General features: G+C 45.2%; 1 pseudogene; it reads left to right on the forward strand.

Moving 5' to 3' along the window:
* The first annotated feature begins 1,851 nt into the window (after window positions 1-1,851).
* On the forward strand, window positions 1,852-9,789 carry LOC129136611 (uncharacterized; annotated as a pseudogene).
* The last annotated feature ends 1,904 nt before the right edge of the window (window positions 9,790-11,693 follow it).

Below are 11,693 nucleotides of genomic sequence, written 5' to 3' on the forward strand. Positions count from 1 at the left end.
CCCATCCCAATAAATCAGCTCTCTTGAGGCAGTGGGCAAGGTGAACCTACTGGGTGGCCACACTTGTACAAAATCTAGAACCTTTAAAGGCAACTCAGAGAAAGGAAGATTTAAGAATGGAAGCTAGAAGTTGTTCATGGAGGGGAAGAGAATCAGCAAATGGCAAAAGTCATACAGACGTTAACCCAAAGGTACTCATTCTCCAAGCCAGGATTGAACTCGGGCCATCATTGTAAAATGGTGGAGATTAAAACAAAGTATTGCCACATGGTTACAGGTCACACTTCCAAGGATGTAAAACAAGATGGAGGCCTACAGCAAAGTTTGTTATTGACCAGTTTACCAGGCTGGCTTGAACAGTGGGCTTATGGAGCTCTAGACCCACATTCCATCCTAAGGTACCCCTCTTTCTGACAGAACCGTACAGAAAGACATGCAAAGCACACCAGATTGGCTACAGCTTAAGACCAACTTCATGAATCCTTTTTCATTAATCAAAGCTTTACAGAGAATATAAACAGTGATCCTTATTATTCCTTTTACTGGTTTGCACAGGGAGAGAGAAGCCAAAAGGTAAACTGGTAAAAAAAAAACAAAACAAAACAAACAAACAAAAAACAAACCTTTTACCTTTTTGGAATGGCATGGCAGGCTTCTGGGTGCCCTCCCCCCAGTCAATTCTAAGCCAAGAATTTTAAGGTTTAAGGTTTGAGAAATTAACTTTTCCCAGTTTGGAGGGATATCATAAAGAGAGAAGAGCCATTTCAAACCATGAAAAAAGGAAGGAAAAATACCATAGAAAAGTCTGGGGGTTTGGGGCCGGGCACTGTGGCTTACACCTGTAATCCCAGCACTTTGGGAGGCCAAGGCAGGCGTATCACGAGGTCAGGAGATTGAGACCATCCTGGCTAGCACGGTGAAACCCTGTCTCTACTAAAAATACAAAAAAATTAGCCTGGCATGGTGGTGGGCATCTGTAGTCCCAGCTACTCAGGAGACTGACTCAGGAGAATGGCGTGAACCCAGGAGGCGGAGCTTGCAGTGAGCTGAGATGGCACCACTGCATTCCAGCCTGGGCGACAGAGCAAGACTCTGTCTCAAAAAAAAAGTCTGGGGGTTTGGGTGGTAGAACTGGAGGAGCTGATGATGTGAATGTTGTGGGGAAGAAGGGCCAGGGCATCCGGAAGTTGCATTTAAGGGTTCCCCAGGGGGTTGTTTCTTTGACTTTGGGGAATTATCTCCTGCATGCTTGTCTGATATGACTGCTAAAAGAGGAGGGTCAATTCTGCAGTGCTGACAAAGATTTGGGTTGCCTCTCAAGGCAAAGAAGGCTTGCACATAGAGGACCTCAGACCATTTGTCCTCCTGCCTGCAGAAAAGTTCTAGTTGCTGGGTAGTGTTGAAATGAGTAGCCAGGCGCTGTGGCTCATGCCAGTAATCCCAGCACTTTGGGAGACCAAGGTGGGCAGATCACCTGAGGTCAGGATTTCAAGACCAGCCTGCCCAACAGGGTGAAACCCCATCTCTACAAAAATACAAAAATTCACTGGGCATGGCAGCGGGCACCAGTAATCCCAGCTATTCGGGAGGCTGAGGCAGGAGAATCACTTGAATCCAGGAGGCAGAGGTTGCCGTAAGCTGAGATTGCACCATTGCACTCCAGCCTAGGTGACAGAGCGAGACTCTGGTTCAAAAAAAAAAGGCACTTTCCTGAAGAGACCAGGCCTCCCCCAGTTCTGCACTTGGTGAGATGGCCATGCCCAAGTACAAAAGAATATGAGGCACTATTCCTCTGAGGGTCAGAGGAATTCCACTGATCCAGGCTGTACTCAAGGGAAGTGCAGGCTAAATATGGGTTGTTACCCATCTGGAAAGAGAGGGGAGAATGTGTCCCTTAGTCTCCCTCCTCCTTTCAGAGTGACCCAGTGTGGAGAGAAAGATAGAAGGGGTATCCCCCTTCTCTTTCCTCCCATCTCCTCTGGGTCCCAGCGAACATCACAGGTGCCACCCATGGATGCAAGCATGACCTTCACCAATGGATCTGGAGAAGCTAGTCAGCAGGAAGAGTCATGTTTATCTGGGTGAGGCCCTAGCTCTCCACCCTGCTGGTTTCTTAGATCCACTTGGCCTATAAGGCTTCCAGAAGTACCCTAGGTGCCCGGGAGAGATTATGCAGTAGTTGAATTTGGGCAAGACCCTTTAATGGAGTGAGTGGTTTAACCCTACCGTTATATCTCCTTATTACTGCCCAGGCAAAGTAATGAATTCCTAGAGAATGGGACCAATTGACTTTTAAACATAAGATCCCTTCCTTTCTTGGATGCCAACATAGCTGGATGCAGAACAGATGCCTCAAAAGAATGTAAGAATATCTGATGGGGATAGCACTGAGGCTAAAATCTGTCTCACCAGGGTGGCTTCCTCCCACATGTTGAAAGGGGAGTTTTACTATCTACAAATAGGGCATGGGGCCTAAGCACTGAGAGAGGGATATAACAAGGAAAGGAATTGGGGAACTAGAGATTTTGGGCAAAGAACTGACAAGACTCCCCATGAAAAATCCCATCCCATTTGGTGGTGCTGTAGGGTTTGAAATGTTAGGTAAAAACTCTGACTCCAAATTCTTTTTAGGCAGAGGTTAGAAAGAGAGGTCTGGGTCTTAATAGGCTACCCCCATAGTATGCCACCCAGCAGAAGAAAATTAGTTTGTCAATGCTGAGCTCTTAGAAAACCCAAATGGAGAGGAGGGTGTTTACTTAGGGTGGAATATCCTCCCATATAGTGCTATGAATGCCTATCACTGGGGGTCAAAAAGGCCCTCACTAGGTGAAAGTTTAGACTGAAATCTTGAAATCCCCCCATCTCAAGGAAATCAGAGAAGCAGCAATTTTTAAAGTTACATTCCTGGTTACTAAGGCACTCATTAACTTTACCCAAGAAGATTATCTCCCTAGGCTGTAAAAACTCCCTTAACATAGCATACAAAGAAAGGATAGGAGACATGATAGCCACGAAAAAGAAAGGAAGAAAATGCTATAGAAAAGTCTGGAAGTCCTGGTGTGGACACCATTGATGGGCTCTCAGAAGCTGAAGTTATTCTAGGGGCTCTTCAGGTAACACCAAGGAGTAGCCTCAGCCAGAAACCTTCAGTTGCCCCAGGACCTCCTTCTAGCCCCATGCGATGGCTAGGTCCTCTGTGAAAGGAAACTAGATTAGAACAGAGCCAACATTCCCACCACCTGATGGCAATGCAGGATTGACTCTCCAGCAAACCTGTCCCCTGAGTCTCGTAAGGCTGACAGCCACTCTAAAATCTTTTAACTGGCTGGCAGGGGCCCAGTGTCTTGTTTGGTCTTCAGGAAAAAAAACAAAACAAAACTGAGAAGCAGCTTCAGAAATGAAAGTAAAGAGTTTGGGGGTGGCAGGGCATGGTGGCTCACGCCTGTAATCCTAGCACTTTGGGAGGCTGAGGTGGGCGGATCATGAGGTCAGGAGATTGAGACAATCCTGGCTAACACGGTGAAACCCTGTCTCTACTAGATATACAAAAAATTAGCCAGGCGAGGTGGCAGGCGCCTGTAGTCCCAGCTACCCAGGAGGCTGAGGCAGGAGAATGGTGTGAACCCGGGAGGCAGAGTTTGCAGTGAGCCGAGATGGTGCCACTGCACTCCAGCCTGGGCAACTGAGCAAGATTCTGTCTCAAAAAAAAAAAAAAGTTTGGATGTCTGCTCCTACTCACCCTTCTGATATCTCCCAGTCAAGGAACCAAAATGTTACAGTCTTGCCAGTGCATCACAATGTCCCTGAGGTAGTACCTGGAGTCCTTTGTCTCACCACCAAGAAAGTTAAGGAGTGCAGACACCAAGGGTGAGGTTGGAGCAAAAGTTTAATAAGAGAAAGAAGAAAGCTCTGTGCTGTGGAGAGGGGACCTGGAAGAGGGTTGCCATTTTTACAGTTAAATGCAAAGGCTTTTATGGGAAAGCACAATCATAGCTCACTGCAGCCTCAATCTCCCAGGCTCAAGCAATTCTATTGCCCCAGTCTCTCCTGAGTAGATAAGACTATGGGCACATATACCATCATGCCTAGCTAAATTTTTTAAAATTCACTTTTTTTCTTTGACTTTTGACAATTTATAGTGTGTGTTGGTATAATTTTTTTTTTTTTTTTTTGAGATGGAATCTCACTCTGTCACCCAGGCTGGAGTGCAATGGAGTGATCTCAGCTCACTGCAACCTCTGCTTCTTGGGTTCAAGTGGTTCTCATGTCTCAGCCTCCCAAGTAGCTGAGACCACAGGTGCCTGCCACCATGCCCAGCTAATTTTTTGTATTTTTAGTAGAGATGAGGTTTCACCATGCTGGCCAGGCTGGTCTTAAACTCCTGACCTTATGACCTGCCCACCTTGGCCTCCCAAAGTGTTGGGATTACAGGCATGAGCCACCTTACCTGGCATAGACCTCTTTTAATTGAACCTTTTTGGGAAGCTTTGGCTTCCTGTATCTAGATGTCCATTTCTCTCCCTAAATTTGGGAAGTTTTCAGCCATTATTTCTTTAAGTAGACTTTCTACCATTTTCTCTATCTCTTCTCCTGGTACCTCTATAATTTGTATATTGGTTCACTTGATAGCCAAATGTTCCATTGACTTTCTTCACTCTTTTGTTTTTTTATTTCTTTTTCCTCTGATTGGATAATTTCAAATGACTTGTCTTAGGGTTCATAGGTTCTTCTGCTTGTTTGAGTCTGCTGTTGAAGATCTCTATTACATTTTTCTTCAGCTATAGGTTTTCTTTTTTTGTTTTTATTTCTTTGTTGAACGTCTTATTTTCTCCATGTATTTTCCTTATTTTGTTTAGTTGTCTATCTCTGTTTTCTTGTAGTTCACTGAACTTGTTTAAGAGGATTATTCTGAATTCTTTGTCAGCCATTTCATAGATCTCCATTTCTTTAGGGTTAGTGATTGGAGCTTTATTAGTTTACTCTGGGTGGTGTCATGTTTCCCTGATTCTTTGTGATTCTTATGTCCTTGTGTTGCTGTCTGTGTTTTTGAGGAAGTAGTCACCTCTTCTGCCTTTACAGGTTTGCTTTGGCAGGGAAAGACTTTTTCAGTAAGTCCAGCCTGGGGTTCTGGATGAGTCAGTTGGTAGCATCTGCAGGTACTTGTGAGAGACAGGACTAGCTGGATTTTCTAGGCCAACTAAGAATCCCTAAGCCTAGCTGGGAAGGTGATCACATCCACCTTTAAACAGGGGGCTTGCAACTTAACTCACACCCGACCAATCATGTAGTAAAGAGAGCTCACTAAAAAGCTAATTAGGCAAAAACAGGAGGTAAAGAAATAGCCAATTTTCTATTGCTTGATAGCGCAGTGGGAGGGACAATGATCGGGATATAAACCCAGGCATTCAAGCCAGCAACGATTACCCTCTTTGGGTTACTGTTGTGGGAAGTCAGGGACCCTGAACAGAGGGACCGGCTGGAGCCAAGGCAGAGGAACATAAATTGTGAAGATTTCATTTAAATATGGACATTTATTAGTTCCCAAATAATACTTTTATAATTTCTTATGCCTGTAATCTCTTAATCCTATTATCTTCATAAGCTGAGGATGTACATCACCTCAGGACCACTGTGATAATTGTGTTAACTGTACAAATTGATTGTAGAACATGTGTGTTTGAACAATATGAAATCAGTGCACTTTGAAAAAGAACAGAGTGGCAGCAATTTTTAGGGAACAAGGGAAGACAACCATAGGGTCTGATTGACTGTGGGGTTGGGTAAAAATAGCCATATTTTTCTTCTTATAGAGAGCCTATAAATGGACATGCAAGTAGGGAAGATATTACTAAATTATTTTCCTAGCAAGGAATATTAATATTAATACCCTGGGAAAGGAATGCATTCCTGCGGGGGAGGTCTATAAACGGCCGCTCTGGGAATGTCTGTCTTACGCAGTTGAGATAAGGACTGAGATACGCCCTGGTCTCCTGCAGTACCCTCAGGCTTACTAGGGTGGGGAAAAACCCCGTCCTGGTAATTTGTGGTCAGACTGGTTCTCTGCTCTTGAACCCTGTTTTCTGTTGTTTAAGATGTTTATCAAGACAATACGTGCACTGCTGAACATAGACCCTTATCAGTAGTTCTAACTGGGGGCGGGTTCCCCTGATAGGTCCCCTCCCTTTGTATGGGAGCTCTGTTTTCACTCTATTAAATCTTGCAACTGCACTCTCTTCTGGTCTGTGTTTCTTATGGCTCAAGCTGAGCTTTCACTCTCCGTCCATCACTGCTGTTTGCTGCCGTCACAGACCCACCACTGACTTCCATCCCTCTGGATCTGCAGGGTGTCCACTGTGCTCCTGATCCAGCCAGGCACCCATTGCCATTTCCGATCGGGCTAAAGGCTCGCCATTGTTCCTGCACGGCTAAGTGCCCTTTAGCCTGGGTGCATCCTAATTGAGCTGAACACTAGTCACTGGGTTCCACGGTTCTCTACCATGACCCACGGCTTCTAATAGAGCTATAACACTCACCGCATGGCCCAAGATTCGATTCCTTGGAATCCGTGAGGCAAAAACCCCAGGTCAGAGAACATGAGGCTTGCCACCATCTTGGAAGTGGCCTGCTGCCATTTTGGAAGCAGCCCACCACCATCTTGGGAGCTCGGGGAGCAAGGACCCACCAGTAACATTTGGCAACCATGAAAGGACCTCCAAAGCAGTGAGTAATATTGGACCACTTTCACTTGCTATTCTGTCCTGTCTTTCCTTAGAATTGGCGGAAAATACCGGGCACCTGTTGGCCAGTTAAAAACGATTAGCATGGCTGTCAGATTTAAGACTCAGCTGTGAGGCTGTCTGGGGAAGGACTTTCTAACAACCCCCAACCCTTCTGGGTTGGGAGCATTCATCTGCCTAGAACCAGCTTCTGCTTTCAATTTTCTTGGGGAAGCCGAGGGCCGACTAGAGACAGAAAGCTGTCATCCCAAACTCCCAGCATTAGCCGATTGAGATCATGGCACAGCCAGAAGTCTCTGTTCAACAGTCACCCATGCATGCCCCCCTACCTTTTCTTCTGACCCATACCTCCTGGGTCCCAACCACGACTTTCTTGAAAGTGTAGCCCCAAAATTCTCGTTACCTCTGAATCTACTTCCTCTGATCCCTGCCTCCTAGGTACCAATGGTTCAGACTTGCATTTCCTCTAGCAAGTTGTATCTCCAAAGGGATCTAAGGAAGCTCTATGCTGTGTCCTTAGGCATCTAGGCTATAAACCCAGGAAGTCTTATCCCTGGTGTCCCTCCCGATTTAGGTATACAGTTCTCGACATGGGCAGTTATGTGGGACCCTTTTCCCACCACCCTTGCCAGGGACCCAAGTTTGTAATGGCTAAGAGGAGGAGAGAGATGGAGGAGAGAGAGAGAGAGAGAGAGAGACGGAGGAGAGAGAGAGAAAGAAAGAGTCAAAGAGAAAAAGAGAAAGATAGAAATAGTAAAACAAAACAAAACAACAACAACAGTGTGCCCTATTCCTTTAAAAGCCAGGGTAAGTTTAAAACTTATAATTGATAATTGAAGGTCTTCTCTATAACACTACAATACTACCTTGTTGTCAGTGTAAACAAGGGCATAGCCTGAAAACACTGAGACCACTGACAACCCGTAGCTTTCCTATCAAAAATCCTTAACCCAGTAACCCGTGGATGCATTCAATCTGTAGCGGCAACTGCTTTGCTAACAGAAGAAAGTAGAAAAGTAACTTTTAAAGGAAACCTCATTGTGAGCACACCTCACCAGTTCAGAATTATTCTAAGTCAAAAAAGCAAAAAGGTAGCTTACTAACTAAAAAATCATAAAGTATGGGTCTATTCTGTTAGAAAAAGGTAATTTAACACCAACGGCTGATAATTCCCTTAACCCAGCAGATTTCCTAACAGGGGATTTAAATCTTAATTACCATACAAAGGTCCGGACAGACCTAGGAGGAACTCCCTTCAGGACCGGACGATAGAAGGTTCCTCCCAGGTGATTGAGGGAAAAACCACAATGGGTATTCAGTAATTGATAGGGAGACTCTTTTGGAAGCAGAGTTAGAAAAATTGCCTAATAATTGGTCTCCTCAAACGTGGGAGCTGTTTGCACCCAGCCAAGCCTTAAAGTACTTACAGAATCAAAAAAGACTATCAATATCCTGACTCAAAAGCTTACCTACACCCTCTCTAAATGAACTTGCATAAGAACTGTTGTTTATGAGAATGCATCTTGATGGGGCAGCTGGGTTGTTATGAAATACTCAGGAACCCAGCCCAGCTCTAGGACTCACCCCTGAGCACAAAGGCAATGTTGGGCATGCTGCTAGAATCCAGCAGCCTGGACCCCTTTCTTTGTGGTCAAGAAAGGCGGGAAAAGGGGTGCAGGACTGCTACATTGGTGAGCATAACTAATCTGATAAGCAGAGGTCCATGGGTGGTTACACACCCTGGAAAGGAATAAGCATTAGGACCATAGAGGACGCTCTAGGACTAACGCTCATCGGAAAATGACTAGGGGTGCCGGCATCCCTATGTTCTTTTTTCAAATGGGAAGCGTTCCCCCAAGGCAAAAACACCCCTAAGGTGTATTCTGGAGAATTGGGACCAATTTGACACTCAGACACTAAGAAAGAAATGACTTATATTCTTCTGCAGTACTGCCTGGCCACAATATCCTCTTCAAGGTGGAGAAACCTGGCCTCCTGAGGGAAGTATAAATTATAACACTATCTTACAGCTAGACCTCTTTTGTAGAAAAGAAGGCAAATGGAGTGAAGTGCCATATGTACAAACTTTCTTTTCATTAAGAGACAACTCGCAATTATGTAAAAAGTGTGATTTATGCCCTACAGGAAGCCCTCAGAGTCTACCTCCCTACCCCAGCTTCCCCCCGACTCCCTCCCCAACTAATAAGGACCCCCCTTCAACCCAAATGGTCCAAAAGGAGATAGACAAAGGGGTAAACAATGAACCAAAGAATGCCAGTATCCCTGATTATGCCCCCTCCAAGCAGTGGGAGGAGGAGAATTCGGCCCAGCCAGAGTTCATGTACTTTTTTCTCTCTCAGACTTAAAGCAAATTAAAATAGATCTAGATAAATTCTCAGATAACCCTGATGGCTATATTGATGTTTTACAAGGGTTAGGACAATCCTTTGATCTGACATGGAGAAATATGATGTTACTGCTAAATCAGACACTAACCCCAAATGAGAGAAGTGCCACCATAACTGCAGCCCGAGAGTTTGGCAATCTCTGGTATCTCAGTCAGGTCAATGATAGGATTGCAGCAGAGAAAAGAGAAAAATTCCTCACAGGACAGCAGGCAGTTCCCAGTGTTGACTCTCATTGGGACACAGAATCAGAACATGGAGATTGGTGCTGCAGACATTTGCTAACTTGCATGCTAGAAGGACTAAGGAAAACTAGAAAGAAGCCTATGAATTATTCAATGATGTCCACTATAACACAGGGAAAGGAAGAAAATCCTACTGCCTTTCTGGAGAGACTAAGGGAGGCATTGAGGAAGCATACCTCCCTGTCACTTGACTCTATTGAAGGGCAACTAATCTTAAAGGATACGTTTATCACTCAGTCAGCTGCAGATATTAGAAAAAAACTTCAAAAGTCCACCTTAGGCCCAGAGCAAAACTTAGAAACCCTATTGAACTTGGCAACCTCGGTTTTTTATAATAGAGATCAGGAGGAGCAGACGGAATGGGACAAATGGGATAAAAAAAAAAAAAAGCTGCAGCTTTAGTCATGGCTCTCAGGCAAGTGGACTTTGGAACCTCTGCAAAAGTGAAAAGCTGGGCAAATTGAATGCCTAATAGGGCTTGCTTCCAGTGTGGTCTACAAGGACACTTTAAAAAAGATTGTCCAAGTAGACATAAGCCGCCCGGTCGTCCATGCCCCTTATGTCAAGGGAATCACTGGAAGGCCCACTGCCCCAGGGGATGAAGGTCCTCTGAGTCAGAAGCCACTAACCAGATGATCCAGCAGCAGGACTGAGGGTGCCCAGGGCAAGTGCCAGCCCATGCCATCACCCTCACAGAACCCCGGGTATGCCTGACCATTGAGGGCCAGGAGGTTAACTGTCTCCTGGACAGTGGCGCGGCCTTCTCAGTCTTACTCTCCTGTCCTGGATGACTGTCCTTCACATCTGTCACCATCGAAGGGGTCTTAGGACAGCCAGTCACTAGATACTTCTCCCAGCCACTAAGATGTGACTGGGGAACTTTACTCTTTTCATATGCTTTTCTAATTATGCCTGAGAGCCTCACTCCCTTGTTAGGGAGAGACATTCAAGCAAAAGTGGGGGCCATTATATACCTGAACATAGGAGAAGGAACACCCGTTTGTTGTCCTCTGCTTGAGGAAGGAATTAATCCTGAAGTCTGGACAACAGAAGGACAATATGGATGAGCAAAGAATGCCCATCCCATTCAAGTTAAACTAAAGGATTCTGCCTCCTTTCCCTACCAAAGGCAGTACCCCCTCAGACCCGAGGCCAAACAAAGACTCCAAAAGATTGTTAAGGACCTAAAAGCCCAAGGCCTAGTAAAACCATGCAATAGCCCCTGCAATACTCCAATTTTAGGAGTACAGAAACCCAATGGACAGTGGAGGTTAGTGCAAAATCTCAGGATTATCAGTGTGGTTGTTGTTCCTCTAGACCCAGCTGTACCTAACCCTTATATTCTGCTTTCCCAAATACCAGAGGAAGCAGAGTGGTTTACAGTCCTGGACCCTAAGGATGCCTTTTTCTGCATCCCTGTACATCCTGACTCTCAATTCTTGTTTGCCTTTAGAGATCCTTCGAACCCAACGTCTCAACTCACCTGGACTGTTTTACCCCAAGAGTTCAGGGATAGCCCCCATCTATTTGGCCAGGCATTAGCCCAAGACTTGAGCCAATTCTCATACCTGGCCACTCTTGTCCTTCAGTACATGGATGATTTACTTTTAGCCACCCGTTCAGAAACCTTGTGCCATCAAGCCACCCAAGCGCTCTTAAATTTTCTTGCTACCAATGGCTACATGGTTTCCAAACCAAAGGCTCAGCTCTGCTCACAGCAGGTTAAATACTTAGGGCTAAAATTATCCAAAGGCAACAGAGCCCTCAGTGAGGAATGTATCCAGCCTATACTGGCTTATCCTCATCCCAAAACCCTAAAGCAACTAAGAGGGTTCCTTGGCATAACAGGTTTCTGCCAAATATGGATGCCCAGGCATGGCAAAATAGCCAGACTAATATATACACTAAATAAGGAAACTCAGAAAGCCAATACCTATTTAGTAAGATGGACACCTGAAGCAGAAGTGGCTTTCCAGGCCCTAAAGAAGGCCCTAACCCAAGTCCCAGTGTTAAGCTTGCCAATGGGGCAAGACTTTTCTTTATATGTCACAGAAAAACAGGAATAGCTCTAGGAGTCCTTACACAGGTCCGAGGGATGAGCTTGCAACCCGTGTCATACCTGAGTAAGGAAATTGATGTAGTGGCAAAGGTTGGCCTCATTGTTTATGGGTAGTGACAGCAGCAGCAGTCTTAGTATCTGAAGCAGTTAAAATGATACAGGGAAGAGATCTTACTGTGTGGACATCTCATGATATGAACGGCATACTCACTGCTAAAGGAGACTTGTGGCTGTCAGACAAGCATTT

Source organism: Pan troglodytes, chromosome 10, assembly GCF_028858775.2.
Source record: "Pan troglodytes isolate AG18354 chromosome 10, NHGRI_mPanTro3-v2.0_pri, whole genome shotgun sequence".
In the NCBI taxonomy this organism is placed as follows: domain Eukaryota; kingdom Metazoa; phylum Chordata; class Mammalia; order Primates; family Hominidae; genus Pan; species Pan troglodytes.